We start from the raw sequence: 26,580 nt of genomic DNA on the forward strand, positions 1-26,580 counted from the left end.
CATCCATATACCACAATTTGTTAATCCATTCCTGAGTTGATTGATTGGCATTTAGGTTGTTTTCATGTCCTGGCAATTATAAATTGAGCTGCAATAAACAATCTAATGCAAATGTCCTTGTGGTAAAACGATTTTTTTTCTTTTGGGTAGATGCCTAGTAGTAGGAATTCAGGGTCAAAATTCTCTTATTCTTAGGTCAGAAAAACAAAGTGATCAAAGATTATGTGGGGACTGTTTACACAACATGATCATCATCTAAAACAATAAGATCATGAATGTTCATGTTGTCACTATGATCCAGCAGTTTCAGATTCCTAACAGAAGGTGAAAAGTCTAGAAAATATATACATAAGCTTTTAAAAAATAAGATAAAAAGGATTTGATAATTTTCTTTTTGGAGGTCCTTCACCTCTTTTGTTAGGCACATTCCTAGGTATTTCATTTTCCTTGAAGCTACTGTGAAGAGGATTGTGTCCTTAATTAGCTTCTCATCTTGGCTGTTACTGGCATATACAAAGGCTACTGACTTGTGAATACTGATTTTGTATCCTGAGACATTACTGTACTGTTTGATCTCTTCCAGGAGTCTTGTGGTTGAGTTTTTGGCGTTCTCTAAGTATAAGATCATACTGTCAGCAAAGAGGGAGAGTTTGACCTCCTCTGCTCCAGTTTGGATACCTTTTACTTCCTTCCCTTGCTTGATTGTGTTGACTAGAAATTCCAGCACTATGTTGAGTAGTAGTGGCGATAGAGGACAACCTTGTCTGGTTCCAGTTCTGAGTGGAAAAGCTTTCAGTTTTACTCCATTCAGTAAAATATTAGCAGTGGGTTTGTCATACACGGATTCAATCAGTTTAAGAAATGTGCCACCTATGTCTGTACTCTTCAGTGTTCTAATTCGAAAAGGGTGCTGGATATTATTGAATGCTTTTTGTGGATCATATGGTCTTCATTTTTGCTTCTGTTGATATGGTGAATTACGTTTTTGGACTTGCATATGTTAAACCAGCCTTACAACCCTGGGATGAAACCTACTTGATAGTGATGTATGGCGTTTTTGATGAGAAGCTATAGTCTATTGGCTAAGGTTTTGTTGAGAATTTTTGCATCTATATTCATTAGTGAAATTGGTCTGATGTTCTCCTTTTTAGTTTGGTCTTTTCCTCATTTTGGTATCAGGGTAATGTTTGTTTTGTAGAACATGCTGGGAAACATTCCTTCCTCCTTGATTTTGTGGAATAATTTCCGCAGAATGTGAATAAGCTCTTCTTTGAAGGTTTAATAGAACATACCATGATCATGGCTGGGAAGAATCAACATTGTTATAATGTCTATACTCCCTAAAGCAATCTACAGATTCAATGCCATCCCTGTTAAAATACCAACATCATACTTTTAAGACTTGGAAAAAAAAATTATTTTTTTTGTGTGGGCCCATAAAAAACACTATGTAGCTAATGCAGTTCTTAGTAATAAAAACAAAGCCAGGGACATCAGCCTACCAGACTTTAGGCTGTACTACAAGGTCTTAGTGGTGAAAACAGCTTGGAATTGGCACAAAAATAGAGACATAGACATTTGGCATTGAATAGAAAACCAGGAAATGAAACTAACATCTTATAACCATCTAATCTTTGATAAACCAAACAAGAACATACACTGAGGGAAAGAATCCCTATTCAATAAATGGTGCTGAGAGAACTGGACAACCACATGCAAAAGGCTGAAACTGGACCCACACCTTTCTCCACTCACAAGAATTGATTCAAGATGGATAAAAGACCTATATTTAACGCATGAAATGATAAAAATCCTCAAAGAAAGTGTGGTAAAAAACACTTGAAGATATTGAGCTGGGGAAAGACTTTATGAAGAAGACTTTCATGGCAATTGCAACAACAACAACAAAAACAAACAAATGGAACCTAATTAGATCAAAAAGCTCTGTACAGCTACGGAAACAACAACCAAACACAAATGGATAACCTACACAATGGGAAAGGATATTTGCATATTTTGAATCAGACAAAAGCTTCATAACTAGGATCTACAGAGAACTCAAATTAATCAACATGTAAAAAGCCAACAATCCCTTATATCAATGGGCAAGAGACATTAATAGAACCTTCTCTAAAGAAGACAGATGAATGGCTAACAAACGTATGAAAAAATGTTCATCATCACTAATTATTAGATGAATGCAAATCAAAACCACCCTGAGATATCATCTAACCCCCTTGAGAATGGCCCACATCACAAAGTCTAAAAGCTATAGATACTGACATGGATGTGGAGAGAAGGGAACACACATTTACACTGCTGTTGGGACTGCAAACTAGTACAACCTTTTTGGAAAGAAATATGGAGAACCCTCAAAGTACTCAAACTAGACCTAGCATTTGATCCTGTAATCCCACTACTGGGCATGAACCCAGAAGAAAAAAAAATCTTTAAAATCTTTTTACCATAAGGACATTTGCACCAGACTATTTATCACAGCTCAATTTACAATCGCCAAAATGTGGAAATAGCCTAAATGCCCACCAATCCAGGAATAGATTAACAAGCTGTGGTATATGTATACCATGGAATACTATTCAGCTATTAAAAAAGATGGAGACTTTACATCTTTTGTATTAACCTGGATGGAAGTGGAAGACATTCTTCTCAGTAAAGCATCACAAAATGAAGAAGCAAGAGTCTCATGTATTCAGTTATGATATGAGGAAAATTAATGACCTGGTATACTGTTGGGGCTGGGAGAAGGGGAGAGCGTAGAGAGGGAAGGAGAGAGGGGAGTCACAGTGTATGACACACCTTTAGGGGGAGGGACGCAATTATAAGAGGGACTTTACCTAACAAATGCAATCAGTGTAACCTGGTTCTTTGCCCTCAATGAATCTCCAATGATTAAAAAAAAAAGAAGAAGAAGAAGAAGAAGGTTTTTACAATCAGGAAATAAATTGAACTCAATAAATTCTTTAATGTAGAAAAAAATAAGATAAAGAGATGTAGTAAAGATATTCATGTTACCTGGAATAATGATGTCATAGGCTTACAGATAGATCTTGTGTAATTTCATATCCCAATGGTTTTAAGACACTTAGACACTTCCATACAATGATTTATGGAATGTATTTCTCATAATATTAAATAATCCTCAACTTTTGTCTAAAGAACAATTTTCCTGAGACATTATGCTGTGAATTAAAAATTAAAATGATATAATATACTTTGGACTTATAGTACATCTTGGGTGCCACACAGAAGGGCTGTTCCTATAGTCAAGTCAATTTCTAGGTCTATGTCCTGCGTACATTAGAATTATTAAGAAAGTGTTAGAAAATGTGATCAAGAAGGCATGTCTTTCTTCTCATTCTCCATAGTTCTTAGGCACTATCTTCAGTAAACACATCCTACAATGAGTGAAGGGCTAAAAAATAAAACCTGCAAATATGTATAACAGATTTGTGTTAATTTTTGATATCCTATTTCTAAATTTGAAACCTTAAATCATTATTTATCTACCATATTACAAGTGGCCTGAAACAGCCATTTCTTGGAAAATTCATGGAGATTTTGGGCATTTCTCTTGTATCTGGTCACTAAAAGCACACTCATTTTCCCTGAAGATAATCATGTCTGTCTTCCCTGCTTTTGGTGCTGCGTGGAAACACAAGAGGGTTGCACTATCAGATACAGATAAAGAGGTTCTGAGAAATGAACAGAACAGTGAGGGTCAAAAAGTGAGGGCAGACAGCAAGAGCAACATAAACAGCCCTGGAATAGCTGCCGATAGCCTTATGAATGCAGAAGCCATATGATAAACGAACAAAGATAACACTGATCACAATTGTGATACCTGCTGCTCACTGTTCAACAGCCACAAGACAGACTTCATGTTCACCTTATCAAATATTTATGATGACATTAATACAACATTCTACAATGGTAGGTCTTATTGTCCTGATTTTATAGGTTCTGTAACTCTGAGTCAGATTAAAATGACTTGCTCAAGGTCAACAGTGTTATTTTTGAAGCTGCTTCAATTGCCCGAGGGGTCCTCCTCATAAAATACTCGTCCAGACCAATTTCTTCAAGGGTTTTCTCTGCACTCTCTTCCAGTATTTTATAGTTTTATGTCTTAAGTTTAAATCTTTAATCCAGTGAGAGTCTATCTTAGTTAATGGTGAAAGGTGTGGGTCCAGTTTCAGTCTTCTATAGGTCATCAGCCAGTTCACCCAGCACCATTTGTTAAATAGGGAATTTTTCCCCCTCTGAATGTTTTTAATTGGCTTGTCAAAGATCAAATAACGGTAAGTAGATGGATTCATCTCTTGCTTCTCTATTCTGTTCCAGACATCTACTTCTCTGTTTTTGTGCCAGTACCATGCTGTTTTCATCACTATCGATTTATAGTATAGGAAAGGGGAGAGGGAGGGGAGGGAGGGAGGAGGATGGGCAGAGAGAGGGTGATTGGTGGGATTACACCTGCGGTGCATCTTACAAGGGTACATGGGAAACTTAGTAAATGTAGAATATAAATGTCTTAACACAATAACTGAAAATGCCAGGAAGGCTATGTTAACCACTGTGATGAAAATGTGTCAAACTGTTTATAAAACCAGTGTATGGTGCCCCATGACTGCATTGACGTACACAGCTATGATTTAATATTAATAAAAAAAAACAAACGGTCAACAGTCAGTAGAGAATAGAGATAGGATGAGATCTTACATTTGTCCAGATGCAAAGACCATGGTCTTTTGGCCTCTTTGCCATGATCTGATTCTGTAGATAACTTTAGAAAGGGATCAGTTTCAGAAATGCATAAGGACACTGTGCCCTGCGTTTAATGTGTCAAGGCAAAGTCACAGAAGGAAATTAAGTGCCATATTGGGAAAATACAGTTACCCCTAAACTGTTTAAAGAAGTCTTTTTACTCTTGTAGTTTTTTTTTCTTTTTTACCTTCTACTTTTCTACATATTTTTAAAAATTTGTCACAGCCCACACATTATTTTATTTCAATAAGATGGCCAGAAAGAAACCTCAATCACACAGTAAAACATTGTTTTTAAGGTTTGACCTAATTTAAATGATCTGTCCTGAAGACCTTTGTCTGAGGATGACTGCAGGGTCTCTACAATGCTCCCTCCTTTGACCACAAATTACATCAGTGATGGGATACATGTTTACGTACTATCCTGAATATGTGGGTTGGCACAGCATAAAGTGAGGCTGTGGGAAGAAGTTCAGTCAATTATAGATGCCATTGTGAAGTTTTGGTGTTAGTATGAAAACCAAATACAATTTCATAATTTGTGGCTTTGGCATCAGGGATTTTGATTTATTTAAAATAAACTTCATGTTTACGTGTGTTATATTTATTTCTCTAATGGCTCAAGCTTATATAATTGTGGTCTTCATGTTCAACTCTCTTCCATATTCCAAGCAAAAATTAGAGACCTGATTGAAGTACTATTTAAAGTTATTTCAAATGTGGTATCTATATATTCTCGATGTATTTTTCAATATATATTAATTTTTATCTAACAATATATATATATCATAATGCTGCTTTCAAGTATAATTCCAGTAATTATATGCTAAATAGTAAAGATATATTTTTCTTTTCACATATCTGATGAATGTTAGACACGAGTGAACCATGGGTCTCGTGAGTCATTTTTCCCCATCTGAAGAAATGCAAAACCAACTTAGAGTACTGGTCTCCTCCACTGGACTTTCTTGATATTTTTCTCTAACTTCCCAGACTAATTCTTGCAGGGTAGGACAAAATGGCTGACTAGAGACATCATGATGTCACCAGATCATTTCAGAAAGAAGAACAAGTTTTAGGTGAAAAAAATACATAGTTCAGGCGCAAATCTGAGGGAATACCGCCGGAACCTAGTGAAGCTCTGCAGGAAGAGGTTATGGAGAAGAGCAAGAAGGAACAAGACACAGGCAGAGAGCGACCCCCAAGAAACGCAGAGTCCGTGCAAGGGGCAGGAGGTGCAGCTCCTCTCCTCACATTCTGTTAGTCGGCAGGCTCCCAAGCTGCTGGAGAAGTTTACCACCCTCAGGAGTCTAAAACTTGCTGCTGTCAGTGAACTGGGAGCTTCGTGAAAACCAAGCACCAGGCAGCCAGCCGCATTAGGGTTGCTCCTCTTTAGGCACCACAGACCCGAGCTGAGACGCCAAGTACTATGTTGCTTCTCCACCCATGTGCACCTTTGTCCTTCCCAGGGAGCGTCAGCCTTTCAGTTTCTGTGTCACTAATCTCCACACAAATATATCCTAATTCTTGTCCAAATTGCAGTGGTAACAGAGGCCGAAGGGTGCCGGGGGTCTGTGTGATCCCAAAGCCTGGACATTCTGGGCAGGCTGCCTTCTGGGGAGAGGGACAAAGAGGACCAGCATGCCACCCCCCCCCCATTCAGACTTTCCCTCTCCCTTCCCTCCTCTACCCACTGCAGCCAAGTGACACGGGTGCCCCCAAAGACAACTTCGCGTGGGCTCTCAGCAACAGCTGCGTCCACTCTGTAGGGGTGTCCACGACATCGGTACTGTCACAGAGAATGGGGCTCATATCTTTCCTCTTGAAGACCTGCAGTGGGCCGAGAGGTTCTTGAACTGTGAGCTCCCTGCTCACTGGCCCTCCCAAGGGCTGCTCACCTGGCTGCTCCAGCAGAGCAGGGCACATCCCTTAGTAGAGGGACATTAACCTGCTTGAGCACTCCATTGGCAACTCAGGTCCAACACATTTTTCCTTGGTATGGTGAGGCATTGAATTTGGGGGACCAGGGATTAGGCCCACAGGCTGGATTTTATATCACTTGATAATATCACTCAAAGACATAGAAGGGAGATTTGTGAACCAACCTTGGGAGGTGAAGGCTCCCGTGTGGGCAGAACTGGGAAGAAAGTGTAGTGTGAGTCCTGGTCACAGTGCTTGGGTAGTGTATTCCTACCCCTAAAGGAAAACCACATGTTGCAACTTGAGAACTGAGCCACAGAGCATGGACCTGGAGTCACCTTGCACAGGAACTCTGCCTGACTGCGGGGCCTGACAGACAAAGGGACAGAGGGGCTGAGAAATTTACACACACAGCGTTCTGACCTGTAAGAGATGACACCGTATCAGCCCCTCACGAGGCTAATAGGCACTGTTCTGACCTGATTATTCAAGGTCTTTTATTAGACATTTGGGGGGAGGGTGTATATACAAGGCAAAAAAGTGAAAAGATAACAATTTCATGTTCTATTTAAACAGGCAGTTCTTTGTTCAAGGAAGAAAACTATCAGGCTGAAGGACAGGGGAGCACTCAACTACAGATCAAAAAACACTTTGGATTAGGATTTAGGAAAGAAAAGTTACAGTTTACACGTCAGGGTGAATGGAGTTGCAGGGTATTTGCAGGGGCAAATATCAGTTACTTTCTAATTTTATTTATGTCCTATCTCTAAGCTTCTGATCTCTATCTAGACATTTCCCAGACTATATTCTCATCTTTCTGATAGACATTTCAACCACCGCTCACCACCACCTTAGGTGTGCATCGTGGGGGGTAGGGCTGAAACTCTGAGCCATAAGCTATAGGAGATTTCAGGCGGACTACTCTAGCCACAATATTCCAAAGGGCAGGATCTTGGGCAGAGAAGCACTCAGCCTGCAGCGTCATTGCTGATGAGCTCAGTTAGTTTGAGCTCCTGCCTGAGGCCAGAAGCCAGAAGGGGACCGTAGGGCAGGGACGAAGGAAGAAGAGCAAAACCCACTCCTGAAAGCCAGACTCTGAATCCCACATGACCCCTCCCCGTGAGCAGACTTTCTGGTTTGGTGAGTCCAATTCAGCCCCTCACTGGTGGGTTCCCCAGCAGTCTGGAGCTGATGCTCAACCCCTGCTGAGACAGCTCTTATACCCATCTCTGAGGAGCCAGAAGGCAGGCTCACCTTACTCAGCCCTGCCCAGCCTCTCTCCTCCACCCACCTCTGCTGTGGTGGAGAAAATGGGTTCCCTGGGTGTTCCAGAACCCCACTCACCATCTGAGGTGCTTCTCTTGAGGGACTAGAATCAGTCACAGGTCCCAACTAAAGCACTGCACCTGACTCTGTAGCAAGCGCCACCTACTGTACTGTGCTGTCCATTACAGCACTTACTGACAAATCCAGGGAGGAGCTGACTTTCCCACACAAGCGCCACCTACTGTACTGTGCTGTCCATTACAGCACTTACTGACAAATCATCCAGGGAGTGGCTGATTTTCCCCCCCTAGCACCACCTGCTTTCTGAGATACTAAACCGGGCATCCCAACGTAATTCACACTGCTAAGACCATAAGCGCTCCCAGTTTCATAAAGAAAACTCTTGTAGGTCTAAGCAAAGAAATAAAAAGGTAGCATTTTAATAGTTAAGAACTTGAACGCTCCACTGACAGTTCCAGACAAATCATTGAAGCAGTAAATGAATAGAGAAACACAGGACTCTAGAACCAGTGGCCCTAACAGACATCTTACTGAACATTCTACCAAAAAACTACTAGTGAATATATATTTTTCTCATCAGCAAATGGGAAATTATCTAAGACTAATCATAGCTTAGGCCACAAAACAAGTTTCAGCAAATTCAAAAAGACTGAAATCAAATCATGTATCTTCTCAGACCAGAGTGGACCACAGTGGAGTAAAACTGGAAATCAATCCAAGGAAACACTCAAATCTACACAGAGTCATGGAAATTAAACAACCTGATGCTGAATGATCCTGGATTCAATGAAATCAAGGAGATAAAAATATTCCTTGAACTGAATGGCAAGAGACAAAAATCTGTGAGATACAATAAAAGCAGCCCTGAAAGGAATGTCCATAACCTTAAATAACTACAACAAAAAGTCAGAAAAATCACCAATTAAAAACCTAATGTCACATCTCAAGCCTGGGTACACTGGCTCACAACTATAATCCAAGCACTTTGGTGGGGTGATTACTTGAGCCCAGGAGTTCAAGACCAGTCTAAGCAAGAGTACAGGCTTCATCTTTACAAAAATTAGAAAATTCATCTAGGCATGGTGGTGTGGGCCTGTAGTCGTAGTTGCTCAGGAGACTGAGGCGGAAGGATATTTGGAGCCTAGAAATTTGAGGTTCAGTTGAGCTATGATAATGCATTCCAGTCTAGGTGACAGAGCAACATCCGTGCCTCAAAATAAAATAAATGAATAAATAAATTAAAGAAAACTAAAAAAGAAAAGTAGAAAAAAGTTGTTGAGTTCAATAAAACTCCTGTTGGGACAATGGCAAGTTAAGAGCACTGAAACAGTAAGAACATCTCTGGAACCGAAGGAGTGAAAATCAGTTCAGATCAAAAGAGAACAAAGTCACCCGTCTTTATCAATTAGTATGGCAGACACAGACAATGCCGACTGTACAATTTACAGGAGGCACTTCTGAGATCACACAACAGCTAGAAAATGCTATAACGACCTCCTCTTTGAGTAGATGGTACTCTGATACCATCGATGCCTCAGTCGCAGGACTGCCCATCTAGTAGGGGAAATGCCCAGTCTCTGAACTGCCCTCCCCCCATGACAGCCTCAACCCTATTTAATCCTCACTTCTCCTGTCCCCCCTTCAGAAATAGGAACAAATCTGAGGTTTCCCCTTAACTGACAGCCCATGATTGTTTGGGACCTATTTCCTTATTACATCCAGCCAATGAACCCAATGTTTCCAGACTGTAGGTTTGAGCTTGGTCTTTGGCTGTTTAAATTTGAACAGAATGAACTGGCTAATATGAGGATCAATAGGCAGGCAATGACAGCCCTGTCCTAGGAAGAGTCATTAGGGTTTACAGGGAACAGAATCATGTGCGGCTAAGAGAAAGGTGCTCTGAGGCTGGTGAAGACAATATTGAGGAGCTACTCTGCCTCTTACTGTCTGAGTAATCTTGAGCATGTCCTTTAATCTTTTTTAAGGTTTAGTTTCTTCAACTATACCATGAGGATAATAAGTCCCATACCTTTATTGTGAGAATTAGAAGATATCTATCAGTGACTCATATCTATATGAATGTGTGTGTGTATAAAAGCAGCATAGCCAGTCTTCAAAAGCCATCATATTTAGAAGCTCACTGCTGGGTGGGAAGGAGATGCTTTATTCACAGAGGCCGCTAGATTTTTGTCTTATATATGCTCATGATGGCAACTCCATTATCCCATGGAACATGGGGATTTAAAAAAAGTTGATTTATATAAAGCACTTCAGGAAATATACAGCTAGTAGAAAACTCCCAGGAAATGGCAGTAAGTCATTCTCTAGACTTGCAATGTGTTTTTTGAAGAGTAATTGGTTAAAAAATTAAGCAAAACAATAGCATAAACTGGGCCTATCGAATTTTTCTCTAATTGTGTAGCTCCAGTGTTACGTCTTCTCTGGCATGATAGTCATGGATCTTTCATTTGAGAAAAAGAACTACAACCAAAGATAGCTCTGAGGCTGCACTGGCCTCAGGGCCAACTGCAGCCGGAGAACTGAACTCCTGTGTCTTCCACATCTGTGGCTTTCATCTCTTCTTCCTCTGCCTCACATTCGCAGACTGACCTCCCTCAACAGAGATTGGCCCCTGTTTGCAAAAGCAAACAGATCTGGCTACTTTTTTATTTTAACTCCAGTGAAAAAGTCTCAAAGAATGACTCTGTTTTGCAGACTTTGAGACACACATGCACTCCCAGACCATGAGCTGTGGCTTTCTATGATTGAACTAGCTTGGAAGAGGTTCCCATCCCTCAACGAATCACTGTGCCACCAAAGCAGGGCCACGTGAGAAGATGGCAGCTTTCCTTCTTATCTCAGGAGGAATACTACTTTCCCCAGTGAAAGGGCTGTGTAGATCCAGGAGAAAAAGAGGGGATCTGGGTAAAAAGAAAGTAATCTTCAAGTAAAAAGTGCAAATGCACAGCGAGGAACACCAAAAGCCATAAAGAACAATCAGTATCTCCCAAACTCATTGGTCAAGGTGATCTTTGGTCAAAGACTATACCACAGGAATCATGCTCTGTCTGATCTTGGGAAAAGTGTATTTCATGGGAATTGGAAAAGTGCGTGGCCAGTAATTGCTCATCTGTGTCACTGACACCCTCTCCAACTTATCTTTCTCAGATTTTAACCTATTTTTCCAATTGGTTGAGTCTAACCAAGGTAAGAAAAGCAAGTGATTTATTTATTTACTGAAGACTTAAATGAATATTTCAGTAAATATTTCAGAGTACTGGAGCTATTTTTGGAGTAACCCTGGAGATCTACTCCGGATAGATGCAGAATCAGGATTTGCCAGCATTTCTGTCCTTATTTCTTACAAAGGAAACCCTAATAGAAGTTTTTAATTTTCTTTTTTTTTTTTTTAATTTTTTTATTAAATCATAACTGTATACAATGATATGATTATGGGGCATCATACACTCACTTCATAAACCATTTGACACCTGTGGTGCATATTACAGGGGTATTTGCGAAACTTGGTAAATGTAGAATGTAAATGTTTTGGCACAGTAACTGAGTTTTTAATTTTCTAATTTCAACCAATCATTAGAGTTTAGCCTGAAAACAATGGTAAGTTGATGATGAAGTGCTTTGTTTTGGAGTTAGATTCCCTAGTTCGGATTCTGGGTCTTTTATTGGCTTTGGACACATCAGCAAATACTTAATTGTGTCTGTTTCTTCTTGGACAGCTGTGAGTAGTAGTTAGAAAATTACTTCTTTTTTTTAAATTTTGTAGGAGAAATCAGTGAAAACAAACATTCAAGGGGACAACACACTGAAATCTAGCCTCATGTATGAATCAATATTTTGACAAAGGTAATTTAAAAGTATTCATGTAGTCCAATTTTCTTGTATGACTTAATTGATCCATGTGAAGCTATAGAGGTAAAAACAAATATTTTCAAATGTGTCTTAACCACTGAGATTTTATAAAACATCTGAAATAAAATAATATTAGAATTACTATCTGTTGACTTCTCCTCTTTGTTTCATTCCTTCTTCTTGCACATCTCTTGATAATTTTTTTTTCTTCCCAAGTTTCAAACCCAATCCACATTTTTTTTTTTTTTTTGAGACAGAGTCTCACTATGTTGCCCTCAGTAGAATGCCATGGCCACAGCTCATAGTAACCTCAAACTCTCGGGCTTAAGCGATTCTCTTGCCTTAGCCTCCCAAGTAGCTGGGACTACAGGTACTCGCCACAATGCCTGGGTCTTTTTTGGTTGTAGTTGTCACTGTTGTTTGGCAGACCAGGCTGAATTCGAACCCGCCAGCTCCGATGTATATGGCCGGTGCCCTAGCTGCTGAGCTACAAGTGCTGAGCCCCCAATCTACATTTTATTTAAATTTTTATCAATGGTGAAAGTGTAGAATAGTGTTGAGATATAAAAACGTACATAGTAGAAAAGTTCTACTTGCCTGGAAATCCATAGAATTTGCAGTTAAACTTACATGATTCAATGAGGTTAATGTTAAAATTTCCTTTAGGCCATATGTGATATTGTTATTTTATAAATGGCCTAATGTTCCTTAAGAATTAAAGAAGGAGGTGACTTTTTAGAAAATAAGTAGGGTTGGCTTCAAACATTTCTTTTCAGAAGATGCTAAGACAGTTATGAATTCGAAGCCAATTATTATAAGCATTAACTTTTTGAATGACACAAAATAATAGATATTTACTGTCCTTGGTTTTAAGTTTCTTGCAAAGAAAATAAAAGAGAAGTCAGAAAGTAAAATGAACTTGATCTTTGTAGTATAGAACATTTTTCTACTTTTGATTTTTTTTTTTTGCCCTGGAGTGTCCATTTTATTATATTTTCTATGCATCATCTTGTTTGTTTTGCTTTTGGTAATTTTACCGTTTTATTCCTCATTAAGATAGAAAAATAACAAGCTAAGTAGAGAAGAAAAGTGATAGCATAAGATTTATTTATAGTTCTTTCAATAACTAGTTATATAACTTTGGGCAAAAGGGAATATTTGGGCTCAAGACATGGTTCTGATGCTGCTGTGATCTTTGGCTATTTTACTTCTCAAGGATGTGGATTTTTCTTCCGTAAAATGATAGGGTTCAATATTGTAAGTCTTAACGTTCCTACTATGCCACGAGTCTATGATTCTTAGCAAGCCATAATAGATTTAAGAATATCAAACACTGAGCCATACAATTTTCAAGAATATTAGTTCTGTTTCCTCCTATGTATGACAATCAAAGTCAATATTAGTTTATAAATATCCATTAAGAACTTGACTTTATAAGTGCTAACGGTTTTGGTGGATTGTTTTCTCCAATTCAGCAAAGCCCACTAATCTAACTGCTCCTACTTGTTTGGCAATTAGGAACCCATATGCCAAGCAAAATAGATTTCTGTATTTTTGTTTGACAGAGGTATGCGGTTTGCTGGCAGCTTATCCTGGCAGCTGTATTTGTTCCTTACAGTTGACTATGGCCCTTTCCCTGTCAGAGAATGCCAGATTGCCAAGATGAATTTCTTTTTTGAGAAAGGACTGAGCATTTCCAATAGAGTGATAACCAATTAGTTCACTGGGAAATGTTAAAACTTACTTCTAGCTGCCTCCTTGCCAACAAGCACATGTTCAAACCCCCTCCCCATTCCAATTTTAATGTTATTTTGGGGGCAAGGTGAGTCTATAATTTCAAGGACTTTTAAATGTGGCTTTCCTACTTCTGTAGAAATGAAAGGTGACATTTTCTCAAAAGCATGAGATTTGAGGTGAGACAGAATTCTATGTGAACAATGTGTGACCTCTCACAAAGTACTTAACCTCCCTGAACTCCATTTCCTTCTGTAAAATGGGGATTGTAATACCTACAAATAGGGTATTTGTGTGAATTAAATTAAAAAAAAATCCACATGTTAAAAATGTATAGTAAAATAAACCATTAATTGTGATTTTGAAATATGAGATTTAGTTCATTTAAAAAATTATTATTTAGAATATTTAGTGAGAATACACTGAGTCTGGATGAGACGGGAGAGAATGTCTAGCTCCCATTCCATAGAATACATAACAGACATATAATGGATTTCATGGGTTTGTTTTTGTCTCAACTTACACAAAATCTTTAACAAATAATATTTGTGATTAATTAACCAACAACCAGAGCCAGTTTACCAGATAATCTTTGCATTTGTTTTTGGAAATAGCTATTTGGCAGACTGTCCCTTACACTGGTAACTCTGATGTTGTGGAATACATCCAACGACCAGTGGGGTCAGTTTTTCTCAATCTCGATTAAAGTTAGAGATACTGCGGACATCAGGTGCCATTTTATTTTGATATACTCATAAAAACAACGATTATTCTTTCCACTGATTTTATCTTGCCTTCCCTCTCCCAATTAGTTTTTGTGGCAAAGGGGCAAGTAGAGCCAGAGAGAGAGTTCAAGAATCCATGTGTCCCATCACGCCAAGGTTAATGAATGGCTAAGTGGCAAGCTGGAGGGACCAGTTGAGCACATCCATGGGTAAGACCTCCTGGGTACCGTGGGGAGCTAGAGACATGGCCTGCTGGGCTTATGTAGAGATAAAGGAACATCGTTCCTTGCAATCATCCCCTCCACAAACTCACACTTGCTTGTTCTGTTGCTTTGTTTCTCTCTTTTGGGGGAACATCAGTTGGTATTTGTAGGTACTGACAATAAAGAGAAGGATTAAGACTAATTGGTTGTGAGAGTCAATTTTCCTTAAACTTATTGTAAGTGCATATAAGCAAAATAAATCCAAACCAAAGGAAGCAGATACATTTTCTCACACAGCCCGCTGGCTCTTCTCTGCTCTTCTTTGCCATGAATTTGCCATGAATTTGCAAATTTTAACACCCATGCTCAGGGTCATGGTGGGACACAGTGTTTGCTTTGAGATGAGACAATAGAACCTAAAAGGGTAGCCTGCAGCTGGACATCGTGACTCTTCATTTATAGAGGTTTATTTTGTACGGCATTCCCAAAATCACAGGCGAGATGAAATGTGCTCAGGACACACACATTTGCATACCAAGTAACAGTAGTGATACTTGGGGAGAAATTAGTTCCCAGTACTAGGAAAGGACAGATATGTGTTGCTTATTAAGTTTATTAAAATAAGAGGCTTTTCAGGAAGATAAGGACTGTGGGAATGACACAGAAAAGCTTCTGTCAGTCAGACTGTGAGTCTCAAAGAGGAAGTTGTACATGGGTCACTATGAAAGTTTTAAGACAGACTGTGTTATGGTCCATTATTTTGCTTCCAAGAAACACAGTTGACGGGATCCTTTCTGGTTCAACCATGCAAGTTTCAACTTGCTTAGCTTATTGGTGTTACAGGAAGGGCTTCATTTGTTTCCATCCACATGGATGTTACATTTCATGATCTTTGTGTATCTCAAAACTTCTATAATGATCTTTCCAGTTTCATGTGGCTCTTTTGTGGAACTCTAATTAGCATAGTCGTTCAATAGCTAGCATGCCTGGGAATGATTACCATTTCACATTATCAAAACAGAGATAATGATTAAATAGAAATATATATTTTACCTCTGCTATTCTTTATAAAATAAGACCTTCACCTAATAATGAGGAAATATCTAAAATTTCAATATACAGGGAATGATATAATAATAATAATGTAAAAAAGATTTCCTTAAAATTACTTTGTTTATTCATAAATTTTCTCTTTCTGTTAACAAATTATTTTTATATTTTAATCACTTAGTAATAGCCTACTCTGTCCAGACCACTTTGTAACACATTATTGTACTTAATTTTTATAATATCCATTGAAGTCTGTATGATTATCTTTATTCACAGAGGAGGAACTTAGGGTACACATTTGCCTTACATAAAGAAAGACATTGATATTGAACTTAAACCCCGAATCAAAGTCTTGTGCTATTTCCTGTACCCCCATGGCTGCATCATGAACATCTCTTTTATTTTTTTTTTAATTTTTTTAATTTTTAATTTTTTTTTTTGTAGAGACAGAGTCTTACTTACCACCCTCGGTAGAGTGCCATGACGTCACAGGACTCACAGCAACCTCCAGCTCTTGGGCTTAGGCGATTCTCCCGCCTCAGCCTCCCAAGCAGCTGGGACTACAGGTGCCCGCCACAACGCCTGGCTATTTTTTTGTTGCAGTTAGGCTGGGGCTGGGTTTGAACCCGCCACCCTTGGCATATCACCCTTTATTTTTATTTTTTTGCAGTTTTTGGCTGGGGCCAGGTTTGAACCCACTACCTCCAGTATATGGGGCTGGCGCCCTACTCCTTGAGCCATGGGCGCCGCCCATCATGAACATCTCTTAATATTGCTAGAGAATACAGTGCTTCCAACCTTCCTTCAGGTAACGAGTTGAGAGTTGACCATTTTTATAGGGATCTAAATGCCTCTACAGCCACAACAGCCAAGTATCCAATTTCCCCACTGGTTTCAAGTGGTGATTAAGAGCAGCAACTACCTTGGGAACTTTGCCAGGTAAAACTGGAGCAAAGAACCCCATTTGATCTGTCTTGAGTCATCTTTGGATTTGAAACTATGACAAATGAGTACTCACGTGTTTGAGGAAGTGTTTTGCTATTTAAGATTGTCCTTCCTAATATAATCCTGAACTCATTTATTTGTGAGCTCTTGGGACCTTACTGCAGGAATCATTGTCATCCGTCTATCCAAAAGGATTAATTGGTACCTCTCTGTTTTCCTACATGCTTATGAACTTCTTATTAAAAACTGAATTCACCAAATCCCTGCAACTCTTAAGACCATAACCAGCTGAATCTTCTCTTTGTACTTCCACAGGAGAAACAATTTTTCAGCTGTTTTAACAACAGTCTGAAATGTGTAAGGAGTTACTGGCTAGAAATGAACACCAACTAATCTAAAGAATTTCTAAGAGATTGTGTTTGTTCAGTTTCTCATCCAGAAGATACAAAATAATCCTACTCACTTTGTATTATATCCACCCAAAATTTCCTGGGTTCTGTTTACATATTCTTCAGAATTCCTTCTTTTCCCAAAAGGCTCACTGTTAGTCATAGTTTGATGGTGCTAAACCCCAAAATTTTAAATTCTTTTCAAATTCTTTTTAGGTTCAGAAATGTGGAAAAAAGATTACCTTTCATCACTTCTGCGAGGAGTTTATAAAACCAACAGAGTAGTCGCTCCTTTCTAACCATCAGGAATTCTGGAAAATTCTTTAAGAAACCATTTTGTTTATATTGAACAAGCCAAATTCCCACAAAGTGAATAGGAATTGAAACTCTCCTTTCAACTCGGGTATTTTTATCAGTTGTACCCATCTTTTTTAGTCATTCCATTATAAAACTTTTGGCATCATTATGGCTTTTTATCTTGTGAAGACTTGTGTCTTATCTTTATGTCTCTTGACACTGCATTTTATACAGAGGGGTGTTTATCAATGATGATACACCAATATATTTTAAGTAATTCATAACAAACTTTCCAAGTATTAAGAGAAATATTACAAAAGCTAGGAAGAAGGTTGAAAGCAATGATTTGTTTTTGACACAGCATGTCATGCCTGGACTGTTGAGCCTCCTGTTTACCTTACTGGGGCTCTTCAGAGCTTGTGACAGGACCACTTCTCTCTCCCTCTCTACTCCCTGTTCCTGGTATTTTTATTCTTATAAAAATGGCCTGTCTTTCTGCATTGCTTAGGTCAGTTCATGAGGTCACTATGCACTTAATTACTCACAATGGGAAATGCAGCCGCTTTCAAAACACTTTTTCTTCCTCACCTACCATACATAAATTGGTCACCAAGTCTAATTTGATCCCTAATACAGCTCTAGCATCTCCCTTTTCTACCCTGCTGTCTCGGCCTTAGGAATTCAGAACATCCCATCTCATGCTTAAATACAAAAAGCCCAACAAAACAAAACCACACACAAAAAAACAAAGGTCACAAACTTAATCTGTCTCCTTTACCAGTCTGAATATAACTTATACTTGAGCCATAGCTCCTCGACCTTCGATTTTGATATGTGCATTCCAAATTTACTGAGACCAAAAATCAAGCCCATCTAAGTAAAGGCTACTGAAGTATTTAATTCGGAAATATGAGCAAAGTCCTACATGGATTTCCAGATTCTGAGAATGATTTCTTTGAGCTATCCATAGGTTGATTTTATAATATCAAAATAAGGGAGATAGAATTCCCCAAGAGAAATTAGTTGCACACTAAAACTTGACTTTTTTTTCCTCTTGTGAATGTTCCACTACTGCCCTTACAAAATTTTTTTCTTGCTTTCTGCAGTGATTGCAGCTCATTTTCAGTTGAGTGTGTGTTTAGAATATCATCTTGGACCAAGACAACAAGGCTATTTCTTTAGGGGAGCATATTTAGATAATACTTTAATTTTTTTTTTTTTTTTGGCAGGGGCTGGGTTTGAACCCACCACCTCTGGTATATGGGGCTGGCACCCTACTCCTTTGAGCCACAGGTACCACCCTAGATAATACTTTAATTTGACTACATAGTTGGTGATTTAAATAGGTTAGCTTTAGCTAAATCAGATGAATTTTCCAGTTATACAGATGAAGTTTAGATAATTAAAAGAAAGTAATCTGAGTTTATTTAATTTTTTCTTTTCCAAGAATCACGTATATTCTCTCTGTTTAGATCAAGGTAGAGACAGAACTTCTCCGAAGTAGTTAAAAAAATTGGTTTGGAGTTGAGGGAATAGAATCTCATCTCTGCCTGCTCGGCACTCACTACTTACAGAAAGACCTGGATATTTCTGGGTGTCTTTGTTCCTTTTCTCTTATGCCATGTCATGTCCTAGTATTAGGTTATTGTTAAAAATTGTCAAATGGAAATAATCGCATCTGGACATATGAAAACACATGCCTTAGCATTAAAATCAAATCACTGCATTTTGGGACCTTCCCTTTACCAGCTGTATGACTTTGGGTAAGTTTCATAAACTCTTTGAATTTCAGTTACTTCATCAGTGAAATGATGATAGTAACATTTACCTAGTTATGTTATCATAACAACTAAAGATGCTATCATAAGTACTTTATAGTTCTCTTCCTATGATTATAGCTAGGAAATTCTTTCCCAAAACGCTCCATTTGTTAAAAAATTAGTGCCATTCATCGGTGGTTTCTGCAGGCCATATTGCAAACCATTCTAGTAACAGGCACTAAGAAGAAAAGATACCTAGCCAGGCCCAAACTGAAGGATATTACATGGTGATAACCAGGACTTAGGACACCATTTAAGCCAAGTCGAGAGGGATCATAGCTATTCTGACTACACATTAACTATTCTAGACCTCCGAGTTTGCACAAAGTTGAGAGGAGGCCAAGGTACCCATATCACGCCTGTGTGGAAACAGCAGATCCCAGGTTGTGATTTGAGAGAAGAGAGAGGAAGTCACTACTGAGAAAGGTACATGGACCTGATCCAGTTTGTAGATAAAGCTGCTGGATGTTAGCTAGGTAGGCAGGAAATATCTGAATGTTATTAAAATTAGTGATTCTGTAGCATTCTGGGAGGCCAAGGTGGGAGTATTTCTTGAGTTTGGGAATTCAAGACCAGCTGAACAAAAGCAAGACCCTATTTCTACTAAAAATAGAAAAACTGCCTGGGTGCTGGGGCAGGCACCTGTAGTTCCAGTTACACAGAAGTCTGAATCAGGAGAATGGCTTGACGCCAGGAATTTGTCATTGCTATGAGCAAGGCTGACACCACAGGCACTCTAGCCAGGGCAACAGAGTGAGACTCTGTCTCAAAAAAAAAAAAAAAAAAAAGAAAAAGAAAAATTCGTGATTCAGTTCAATTCTGTTTTTCTTTTTCTTTTCTTTTATTTGTTAGGATTGCTCTCTACTTTTAATAGAATAGAAAAAAACTAACTGCTAAACATTCATTGATGAATTTCAATTTAATGAAAACTTACAACCATCCTGTGCTCAGCAGTGAATGCAGAACTTGTTTTTCTCCTTCCTCAATGGCCCCTCCAAGATCACAGCTGAGTGCAATGACCCACAACCATAGTACCCAACTACGGTAACACAAGGAGAGTGCTATTGCACTTAGAATGCCAAGGACACCATGAGAGCCAAAAGAAGGGTTGCAGGTGACCACCGACAAGGAATTTCCTGGATGAGGAGGGACGTGCACCAAGGAGAGACGTGGCAGACTAGATACACAGGTTTCACCCCTCTGTTGTGGTAATAACAAAATATTTACCAAGAAATTCATTACTAAAGAGAAAAGCTAACGAACATAATCCTTGATACTCAAAAAAGAAGGAAACTCTTATTCTAAACCATTGCTTTATAATAATCTAGTTTCATATAAAGTTATAGTTAATCCTATAAGGCAGGGAGGGTTACCTGTGGTCTTCCAAGTCCTTAAGTGAGGCCTTCTGACTGAACTCAAATTTTATAGAGCAAATCCTTTTATTTTTATTAATAGATTTTTGTTCATCTTTTATATTTTTATTTTATTTTTAAAATGAGTGTGTTTAAAAAAAAAGTTTCAATAAAATAACCCTCTCAGATTGACTATCAGTCTAGAACAATGTTTCGCAACCTATGGGTCACAACCCCTAAGACCACTGGAAAACACTTCCTGCATATCAGATATTTACAGTACGATTCATAACAGTAGCAAAATTACAGTTATGAAGTAGCAATGAAAATAATTTTATGGTTGGGAGTCACCACAACATGAAGAACTGTATTAAAGGGTTGCAGCATTAGGAAAGTTGAGAACCACTGCTTTAGAATGTTAGTAAGCTATATGGGTTAAATTGACAGCTGTTGTGTTCATGCTTTGCTTCTAACTTCCCTCACCTGACTGGCACCATTAGCCACAGGAAGGTGGCTGGTGAGAGTTTATGAGGATTGAGTATGCCAGTCTGTTGTCAGTTTTTGACTATGGTGCACCGTTTCTGTTTGAAGTGAAATCTGTGAATAGCTGCACAACTCAACAATATTTTTTAATTCTGTCTGCTTAACAGCCCATCATGTTGAAGTAGACCAAGAGAATGCTGAAGAAAAGAAACAAATTTTTTCATGAAGGATTGGGACTTGCACTATCATCTTGTTTCTGCTAAAGATAAAAATAATGTGCTTGCTTTGTGATACTGCAACATCAATATTAAGGAACTTCAAGGCTCATCAGCATTCTAACATGCCTAAGGACCACAAATATGTTAAATTAGAGGGAGAGGCACAGAGGATTGTATGCAGAAATTTAAAGCCATGCAAATGAAAAGCAAAAGCAAAGACAATTCTTTCGAGCATCATTAAGATCCAGAAATAATGCCAGTGAAACAACTTATAAAGTAGCTTACAGATATTAGTTGGGAAAAAGGGGAAGCCTTTCAGCGATGTAGAAATTGTGAAAGAATGCATTGTCGACGCTGTAGGATGCTTAGACCCTGATAAAGCTTAAAAGTACAAACAGCTACTTCTTTCAAGGAGAACCATAACTAATTGGCACCACAAATTAGCCTTCAACTTTGTGCAATATTTCAAACAGAAAATATATATTATCAAATTGCTTTAGATGAATCAATGGATACTACTGACATGGCACAGGTGTTATATTTCATTTAGGTCATAACAGATTTTCCTTCTTGTGTAGAGTTACCTGCTTGGGGCGCTCTTATGAACAAAACGCAAGGAATAGATATCTTCAACTATTTTCAAGATAATTGTGAAGTTGGACTGAATTTGTTAAGTTTAGTGGATGTTATGTATATAAATGGTATACCTTCTATGACAGGAAAACATGAAGGGTCTATTGCACAGATTTAAAAAAAGTATTAACAAATCCAAATACTGTCATTTCTTTTCATGTCTTACATCAGCAAAATCTGTGTGCCAAAGCTACCATTTTAAGTGACACTTTACAGCAAGTTATAAGTATTGTCAACTATATTGGTGCAAACCCAACACAGTCAGGTTTGTAACATGCTTAAGTTGAATGATGAAGTATTCGCTGTGAATTTGCAAGAACAAATAATTAAATGTTATGAAGAATAGAATCAGAAATGAGAATTGTTGAAACAAGATTTCTATAGGAATGCAGCATTTCTGTGTGATATTATGTCAAATAAAAATGACGAGTATATTTCTTTACAAAGTAAAACTAAATCTATACATGATATGTGGCCAAAAAAAAAAAAATCCAAGCATTCTGGAAAAAAAAAAAAGAGCTACCTTTTTTCAAAACACTTTTCTTTAAAAAGAAATTTCAGATGAACCTTTTCCCCAGTTAGCCAAAGTCACTGATGAGCAGGATGGTATTTGTGAAACATCTGAGGATGACGCAGCTGTTATAGACCTATTAATTGGAGAATACAATGAAAGGTTCACTGACTTTGAGAATCATGAATTACACTCAGATTAGAATTTCAGCCTCACCTAGTTGGTATCACCAAAGCAACTAAAGAACTACAGAGGAATTGAGCTCTCCATAGATGACTTTTGAAAGTCATTGTTTGATGCTAAGAAAGATCTAATTGAAATATGGAAAAACGAAGTAGCATACCATCACCTTCAGCAACATGCCCAAAGATTGCTTTCTGGTATTTCAACCACTTATTGCTCCCAGTTTAGGTTCTCCTGTCCAACCCAAATCAAGATGACCTTTGGGTCACAAATGGCTGATACCCATCTAGAGGATCAATTGAAACTGGTGCTCCATATTGCAACCAAACGCTGATACTTTCCAACAAAACACAGACACAGCAAACCCATTAAAAGTGTAGTTAATTTTAAAATTAACAAATAGTTTTCATTGTTTAAAATTATTAAGTACATAGTAGCTAGATTTTTACAAAATTCTGTACATTTTTAAGTATATCTAATTGAAGTTTCCTGAATGTGGCTTTATTTGATTACAGCTACATTAATACAGGCTTCCAAGATGAAAAGTTTTTCCACTCCTGTGCTAAGGGCACATGAATTTCCATTTCATTAATTTCCATTTTATTAATTTATAGAACATTCCAAAAGATTAAAGCATATAAATCCCCTAAGATTTAAGAAAATGTTTTACCATTATCTTTTTTAATGTAAATAATGGAAAGCAAATACATATTCTGTTAGATTATATTTCAAACACAGTTGTTTAAATGTCAGAGAAAGTATTAACCCGGGAAAACAATCCCAACAGTAGTGTTTGCTCCTTGGAATGGTGCCTAATCCTTAGCTTTCAAATGTGTAATGTTGCATTTTGTCTAATTAAAAATGGCTGCAGATAAGCCACAAAGGAGATACTGTTCATTGACTAAACAGCACACGTATGTGGAAAATACATTAAGTGATACATTTTAAAATTAACCCATTTAAAAATATAACCCATATCAGTGGGAATTTATTAAATTTGAAAAAATGTGTTCTAAGACTTGACAACTTCTGAGTAATATATGTATATTTAAGAATGTCTAATAACTGAACTATGAGTTCTTTAAAGACGACAATGCAACTGATAATGTAATACAAGACACTACTCTGAAGTACATTATACATGTGCTAGCTTATAGCATGTTTTAGTAACTCCTGAAGATAAATAAAATAACTAAGCAACTGCTATATGCTGTGATCAGTGCTTGGCCTGTATTATCAATGGGTTAATTATAAGCACAGGAAATTTGTTCAAGTTTCAAATGAGGAGAGAATAATCATTTCTTTCCCTGCTAAACAGAGACCCTCTGTGATCATATACTCACTTTGATTTTTTTAACTTTTGTATAGCTAGCCTTGCCTCATAAATATATTCCAGGGAAAATATATGATCTAAGATACTAGGCATTGACAATTATTATTATTAATTTAGAGAGAAATGCTTGCAATTAAATATGTTCTAGGAAATACTTAAAATACAGAATTTACTATTGCTTGTAATATATTTGCTCTCTCTCTTTTCCAAACATCAATGTATAACTTACAGCAAAATCTATTACTCATTTATTAATCTCAAATTTTGGTATTAACACTGTAGATCTTATTTCATGTAGGATAATACAGAGACTTTAAAACACTATACAGTTCCAAATAATCTCACAATAAAAAAGCATAGTCATTTTTATTTTATTTTTAAGAATAATACAACATTTTCCCCTTTTAAAGAAAGGGCATTAGCCTATAAAATTCAGATACAAACCATGTTTCCTTTTATATTTCCTTTACCAGACTTACAAAATATTGACTAGTATTTTAAAAACTGTCCAGAACATAATTAATAGCTTGTATATTCCCTAAAATATAAGAAAACAAAAAGACAGTAGAGTTAATGAGGCTCTTACCTTAGCGATACATTTTATTCATTTGACAAATGGGTGAAAAAGGATAAAGAAAAATCAGTGTGAGAAAACTCTATAAAATTCTAAGTTAAACAATTCTTCATTTCTATAACTGAACCCAAAGTTCTAAAGTAATAACCAAATACATATGAGATAGTATTATCTTTTTCGGTAGTGATGTTTAAATACACTTTAGTTATTTTAAACCTATTAAATACTAGTTAAAAAATTTTTGATAAAGATAGAGATAATATCCTAGGGGAAAACGCAAAAAAAAAAAAATATGTATCTTCACTGAGTTGCAGAAAGATATGGTCCACCAGCAAAATCATCAATATGAAAGATAATATCAATTAACAAAATCACAAAATAACCAGGGATTCCAGAAATGACCAATCTTCTGAAGGACTGACTCTGTGTTACTGGTAGAAAAAAAAATATTTGAAAAACATAAAGGAAACTATAGATAAATAAGTGGTATCTGTGAATTATTTTTTTCTCTACATCAAATTCATTTTGGGTCCCACGTACCTACGGATAGTATATGTACGTGTTGGAAATTTCAGTCAGCCATTTGTAGTGAAGATATTAAAAGAATGTCCTTTCGTTTATAAAAACCAAGGCTTGCTCCAAACAAAGCTCAGAATATACGATGTCATAAAGTTCTTGAGATACTTGAAAGAATATGAGAATTAGAAAACTGTACTTTTCAAATGTAGTAGCATCATGATTTGTCTACTTCAAATCTTTGCTAAATGGTTTGCTTTGTGTATTAGATTTCTTCTTAGATTAAAATCTCTTTGTAAACTTAGAATCACATATGCCAGTTCTTTATTTGCTATAAAAATTATTATACTAAATATAGCAGTGCTTTTTTAATTGGGTTCATTTTTCTTCTTGTGACTATTCTAAGAATTGTTATCTTTACTAGCTCTCGCATTTTAGAACACATTGTTTATAACTGTAATAGTTTAGCTTTTTGGCTTACATTTAATCATAAAGCATAAACTAAAATCTGATTTACGTATTTCAGTTTGTGAGGATAAAATAAATGTTAAGACATGTATGAACTTGGTCTTTCAGTATTTATTTAGATAACGTTTTTGCTAGTTTCATTGAAAAAAATCACAAGTATTGAGTCACATGCTTTGTCAGGTTATTTGGAGAATGAAATATAAATATTTATTTACAAGTTACTTGCCATCTCATTTTTAAAAGGCCGTGAGATTCTTTCCAAAAATAGATACTGTATGCTAATGAAAAAGACAACTGAAAGAAGAAAAAATATAAACTTGGGAAAAATGACACAAAAGATAATACACAAATAGGAACCACATCAACTAATCCTAGTACTAATATTACTAATATTTACCAAGTGTCTATGATGTTTCAGGCACTTTTTTAAAGCACCACACATATATTCACATTTTTAAAAATAAACTCTACAATGTCCTATGTACTTTGCTGGAGGTGTGTCACAGACTTGGCTCTCAGCTTTGGTCACTGAAAAACAGACCAGTTATTAATTTGGTTATCTAAAAGTTAAAATTAAGCAATGTCTAAAGAAAAGCTCTTCTACTTCGGGTCCTAAGAAGGGACAATTTAAGGGACAGCCTAGTGGGGCAGGTATCCAGGATAACAATCTGTACTGGATGCTAACACAATACTAGAAATTCCTAGTTTTCCTAGAAATTAGGAAAGTATTATTGACCACAGTATCCTCTCCCCTAGAGTTCTTTCAGATTCCTGTATTGAAGGAAGACACTCATAACCTATTTACAGCGTGTATATGGACAATAAGGGTCCTAGTAAATACACTCTAATAAGAAATGTCTAAACTGCTTACAAAGAATGGATGATTTAACTGCAAGTTTTCTTTTATTCCGGTGTGTTTGTGTAGGGTGGACACTGAGGAGATGAACTGTTCTAGAGCTTATTCAGAAATGGTCCTCCATTGTATCTTTCCTCTAATATCTCATCCTCTCCATTGAACACATACTGTATAGGAATTTTAAGACTCCTCATTTAATATTAAATACATTAAACTGTCCGTTGTTGACCACCTCCCTACATTTACCATCTCCTTAAGTTGACCTCATTTTCATAGTCCGGATATGCACTATATATACATGTTAGCAAAATGGCTTAGTTCCTTATGTTAAAAACCTCTGTATGTTGATCAGTTTGTTACAGTCCTTGGGCGGTCAACTTACAGAGGTTCTACTGTATTAAAGTATTTTATTTAAATATTAAATACTTATTT

The 26,580-nt window shown here is 37.2% G+C and overlaps 1 protein-coding gene across 3 annotated transcripts in view; it reads right to left on the reverse strand.

The window, feature by feature from the left end:
* Window positions 1–26,580, reverse strand: part of CNTN1 (contactin 1) — a 388,261-nt gene that overhangs the window by 3,006 nt on the left and 358,675 nt on the right. The window lies entirely within an intron of this gene.

The sequence above is a fragment of the Nycticebus coucang genome, chromosome 12 (genome assembly GCF_027406575.1).
Source record: "Nycticebus coucang isolate mNycCou1 chromosome 12, mNycCou1.pri, whole genome shotgun sequence".
Taxonomy (NCBI): domain Eukaryota; kingdom Metazoa; phylum Chordata; class Mammalia; order Primates; family Lorisidae; genus Nycticebus; species Nycticebus coucang.